Source organism: Lolium rigidum, chromosome 7, assembly GCF_022539505.1.
Source record: "Lolium rigidum isolate FL_2022 chromosome 7, APGP_CSIRO_Lrig_0.1, whole genome shotgun sequence".
Lineage (NCBI taxonomy): Eukaryota > Viridiplantae > Streptophyta > Magnoliopsida > Poales > Poaceae > Lolium > Lolium rigidum.
In genome coordinates, this window is record NC_061514.1 from 351,421,205 (window position 1) to 351,427,355 (window position 6,151).

Here is a 6,151-nt window from a genome sequence, read left to right on the forward strand (position 1 = left end):
ATAAAATTTAACTACCAACATGATAATAAATTTTTTAGGTTTCACAAAACAATGTTGACAGAATGAAATCGGAGGAGAAAACCAAGTGTACCAAGGATCTAAACCATATGCAGAGTATATTGCATCTATTTCTGTTTTACCAGCTACTCTGATGGTATAACTGGTTAAAAGCTGCCTTATTTTCCTTTTTTTTATCCTTTTTCCCCTGAAATAGAGCAACATTATTCTTTTATGTAAAATAGATCTACATTTTATTCCCATGTAACAAAGTAAGAGAACAATTGTTCACTATTGTACACGTACATACAGAATATTACATTTGGATAAAATAAGTGACCAAAGAAACAAAAACTTCCTCAATTTTGAAACGGGAAAACTGGAAAGAAACCAAAACTCAGTCCTCGGGAAGAGTAACTATTCAAATACTGAACTTGAAATTAAGGCGCAAGGCTTACATTCTTCCCACGAGAGAACTCTCACGTACATACATGACACCACCATGTAAACGTGCAAGCAAATTCGTCTTTGTTTTTACATTTGAAACATCTTTTATCCACAGACATCGCATGCTCCTAAATATCATCATTGACACTCTAGTTTCATGTCTTTGAGCAGGCTATGGCTCCGTTTCCAGTCTCTGCGTTCACCAGCTCCGCCTCCGTACATCACCAGCTCCTTCCTGGCTGCCACAACTCAACAGGTGCTCCAGCCAAACCTTCTTCCTCCAACAAAAGGGTATATGTAAAGGCCATCAGAATCTGCAGGTCCGCAGCATGAGTTAAGATATTGGCAGAATTTGTGCGGAAAAGAGGACTTGCAGCCGCATCCAGATCATTGTATCTGTGTACAGGAAGAAAAATAAATAAGCATACATGCACACATACACATGACGTAATATATATGGAGGGATAGCATTTCAGCAAGCATGTGGAATTCGTATTCAAAATCAAATGGTGGGCTTTGCATTTGTAATCAACAGCTGGAATGGACTTCACATTCATGATTGGAAAGGGGCGTACGTTGGGTATCTTCTTCGTAGTTGACAGAGAACATGCCAGCAAGGTTATAGGCCATCTCTTGCTCGATGCCCCTGCTACCGTCAGGAAGCAGGACAAAATTGTATCCTGCAGAGGTAGGTATTGCCAGAGTAGGAGGAGCTAAGCTATGTAAGCAGCAATGATCTGCGTATTAGATAGATAAAACATGAACAAGTTATGCAAGAAATAAAGGTTCATAATTAAGCATTAGACAGGAAAAAAAAGCGTGAAGAAGTTACACAAGAAACAACGATCCATAATTAAGCATCAGATAGACAAAAGCATGGAGAAGTTAGGCAAGAAAGAATATGACCGATAATACAGAAATGCATATAGAAAATCATCAAGAGATTCAGGTATGACATGAAAAGAATTGAAGCATAAGTGGACATGAAAGGAGACATCCAAAAGGAGAAGAAAGTAATGGGGCCTTATGAAAGGAAGAGAATTAATGATGGTTAAAAACATAACTGGACATGATGTCACTCTGCCATGAAATTAAAATACAAACAAAACTGAACAAGGCTGGTAACTGCAATAACACAGAAAAGAAAGAAACACAGCCTTTTAGAGGAAAAGCATTAACTTTCTTTTGGTACCATCTGCCACTTGGCGGTCACAAATGGTGCCCAGTATAAGCAGCTGAGGATATGAAGAAGGCTGCAGCCTTGCAGATGTTCAACCATCTCTAGCAAACTGCTTCTATTTTAACATAACCAACTATGAGTTAGATGATTGTTAGGCCTATATGTTAGAGTATATTTGGTAGTTATAGATTACACGGGATTGTATTAGGATTGTTTCCATATTCTCCCTAGGAGGTTTCTTAGCTTCCAAGTCTTGTACTCTATATATACTCGCCCATGAGGTGCAATACAACATCCAACACATTACGCCAATCCCTCTCTCTCTCTATCGTTCTACATGGTATCAGAGCGGCGCCGATCCTAACCTAGCCGCCGCCCAAGCTTCCGCGCCGCTCCCGGGGATGTCGATCTCCATGATCTACTCTGTGGGCCGTGCAACCGGTATGAGGGTTTGTCCGCCGATCGGTTGATAAGCTGCCCTCATGTCTTTTTTTTCAATCCGTAGATTGGTTTTCTTTTTCTCCGCCGGTCGCTCGACCGGCGTTTTCTTTTTTGGTTTTGCCGATCATAGATCGGATTGAGTCGCTCACCGCCGTCGTCATCACGCGCCTCTACTCCAACCTCGGCGTCGACTGCACCGGCCATCGTCATCAACCGCGCGGCACGGCCGCACGCGTCACACACGGGATGCCTACGTGCGACGCAGCAGGTTGTCTCGCCTGCGCGGTCTTCATCGCTGGTCCATCTTCGCCGTCATCGCCCGGGACATCACCGACAACGTCACCAACGACCCAATCTGCGGCACGTCGTCCATGCCATGGCGCGTAGCGCCGCCGTCGGTTTGATCAACCGACCGCGCGCACGGTTCCGCCAAGCACGTCCCCGAGCACGCGCCTACCACCGATCGAGCTACGGGCTGCCGCTGCGTCGCCCCTTCGGGCCGCAGCGCCGCCGCCTTTGGTCCATGCTACCGGCCTCCGACGCGCCTTCCAAGGCGTGTACGTTGCTGGTGGCCTCCCGCCGCTGCATCGACTCGCGCCCTGCAGCTACGCCGGCCCCTTGGGCCGAGACGTCGCTGCACGCAGTCTACTTCGCCGTCCCCGCGCACCGACGTTCCAGGCTACTACCGCGCCGCCCCATCGGCGCAGGTCGCCACCGTCAGCGCAAGGTCTACGTCAAGCCGCCGGGTTCCTCCTCGCCAACTTCGAGTACCGCCGCCGCACCTCCACAGGTACCCTGCATGACCACTCTGGTCGTCGCAGGCCTCGCCGACCACCTCTACAGTCTAGGCATCCAGCGTGGTCACTCCTGGTCACCGCTGGTTTCGCCGCCTTCTATGTCTCCGTCCACCACGACCTCGCGGTCCATGATGGTCCCTTCCCTCGCACGCCCGGTATTGGCAACACCGACGCGTGCCTTCTTCCCCGACGCGTTCCCGAGCCTGGCAAGCTCAGGCTAGCGCCTCGTCTTCATCGGCTTCGACAACGTCTTCATTGGCATCGATTCTTCTACGACTGCCTCAACCGCGTCGCCGACTTCGTCTTTGCGTACTCGGTTCTGGCAAAATCGGAGTATGCCTTCGTCCCCGACGTGCGCCTAGTTCTGGCAAAACTAGGGCAGCACCTCGTCCTCGACGGCTCGGACGCATCGACTTCGGCATCGACCATCTCCACGACCGCCTCGACGCGTCTCCGTCACTCTCCTCGCGCACTATGCGCTTGCGGCTTCATGTGCGGCTACCTCGACACCGGCACCCGACCACGACATCGACCACGGCATCCCCTCGCGCGGCTACCCCGACCAAGGTTGCACCGCCCAACGCTCTCGGCTCCTCGACATCGGCACAAGGGCTACCACCTCGCCTGCGCCTCACCAGCTTCCTCTACAGTCCAAGCATCCGCGACGCAACTCCGTCCACGACGCTCCCGCTATGACTGCGGGGGAGTGTCAGCCCGTTGGTTGCTACCTTCGGCTTCTCTCCAGTCTGACCGTCCGCGACGCTACCGCTACGACTGCGGGGGAGTGTTAGAGTATATTTGGTAGTTATAGATTACACGGGATTGTATTAGGATTGTTTCCATATTCTCCCTAGGAGATTTCTTAGCTTCCAAGTCTTGTACTCTATATATACTCGCCCATGAGGTGCAATACAACATCCAACACATTACGCTAATCCCTCTCTCTCTCTCTATCGTTCTACACTATAGTTTAACAACAAAGAGAAAAATGGGGTCTACTCTGGCGTAAGTTATCTCTGAACAAACAACAACATCAATCCGCTAATCTGACCTAAACTACTGTCTGGTAATACATACAAGTAACCATTGCATATGAGATCATGCAGAATGCTTGAATCCCAGATCTTCCTATGCTACTTCAGGACAAGGCATATGGCGTACAAGTTCACTGCATGTACACCATCTTTGTGAGTGCCCATAGATCTAGAAATTGTTATAAATAAAATTGGAGTGCCAAATAAAAATGACTTATACTTCAAAATTGTATATATAAAATTCTAATTTTAAGGTGAAGCTAGAAACAAAATGATCTGACCCATGGCCAGTGAAAGATCAATAAGCTTAGCTACCAAATTGAATTCCAGAGGAACCTTGTACTACTTGCGGTAATATATGCATATAAATAGGATAAAAGAAGCACATATTTGCTACAGGGCTGTGATATATTCTTATCATGGACAACATATCAAATATCCGTGTAATGAGATTGAGAGAATGCCTAGAGAAATTTGAAGTGACAACCTGGCCATACTAAAAAGATGACCATGGCCTAAAATATCAATAAAAGAGCATCATTAGGAAAAGCCACTTGGAATTAATAGCATGAAGTATTAGTCTTAAGAGCTTCTAGAAGTGAGTTTCTAAAGGTTGAACCATTACCTACTCGAAGTGAGTTTCATAAAAGGCATACACCTTGAACATAGGAAGCTCAAGATGAGAATACGTGATAACGTGATCGATCCTCGTGCACCATCTTTGTGATTTTGGTAACATATTGATTGGTTCAGTATAAAGAAGTACATGTATGACCAAAGCAGATGTGTTCCTCGTGCACCATCTTTGTTGGAGAATTTTTCAGAGCTACCCAATGAACAAAAACACGGGAAACTTAACTATTTTCTAAAATTGCAGCTCAAGAACATCTTGAATAAATCTAGTTTTAGTATGGCAAAGCAATTTTTTTAACATAAGGACCCATTTATTTGCTCAAACTAAATGGCTTTACATTTTGAGCTATTATTCTATAGTTTCAATCATGAAACGTCCATCCCCTAAACCCTTGCCACAATTTGCCACATGATCAGAGAAAACTCAAATCTGCCCCGTGATCCAAGCTTCAACGGAATATCATAATAAGCATATAAAACCATAAGCATATAAAACAACATTTTAGAAAGAGGCCGACAGATACTTACTAAATCTTCCACAATATTAGAGAAAACTCAAATCTGCACAATGATTCAAGCTTCAAGAAAAGTCCATAAGCATATAAAACAGCATGTTACAAAGAGACAGAGCGGGAGTTACAACTGACAGACAAAATAACCATTTTCTTTGCTAGGCAGGCATGAGTCACCAGCTATAGACATATAAGCAACAGAAAGCAGGTGGATAGAAGTCAATGGCACAAATGAGCTGTGAAACTCAATGACAGATCATATAACAAAATGCAGTGAGCAAAAAGATCTAAATACAGACAGATTCTTACCGACAATCCAACTGACGAAGCAATGAACTCTGATAGTGATACAACTGAACGATTTTTTAGCTTATCCCAGTCCATTTGAAATGAACGACAATCGCCTAGAACATTGCCAAAACCAAATCCACCAGCCTGAGCACCTTTCAACATCATCGTATCTTAAACCATGTACACCCATTTCAATAGCCTTGTGAGATACAAACCTCATTTACAACTCTCAAATAATTCAAAATAAAGACATGGCATCGAAGTTTTCTCAAGTCCGGATTCAAAATATCCGGCCAAATATCCGGCCCCCTTAGCATACCCAAACTGTCATATTTCGATGGGAGGGGGTATTTAACCCCCCTTCTTCCTCCTTGGGCTGTTACCTCTTCCCCTTTGTGCTCTCCACCATTGTTGACCTTGAGAGCTTCCCTTTCCCTCTACTCCTCCTATGCTTCTTGAATCTTTTTTAGGGAAAAGGAAGAGGAGATCTAGATCTACATTCCTACCAATGAAATCCCTCTCTTTGTGAGGGGAATCCACTAGATCTAGATCTTGGAGAAATTTGGTGTTCCTCCTCTTATTTGTTCTTCCTCTCTTATTCCCCCAATAGCTTTTGTAGCTTTGTTGGAATTTGAGAGAGAATGACTTGAGAATCTTTGTGGTGTTCTTGCCATTGCATTTGGTGCATCAGTTTGAGTTCTCCACGGTGATTCGTGGTGGTGAAAGCAAGAAGGTTGTTACTCTTGGGTTCTTGGAACTCTAGACGGATTCTAGGCCTTTGTGGCGATTTGTTGGGAGCCTCAAATTAAGTTGTGAAAG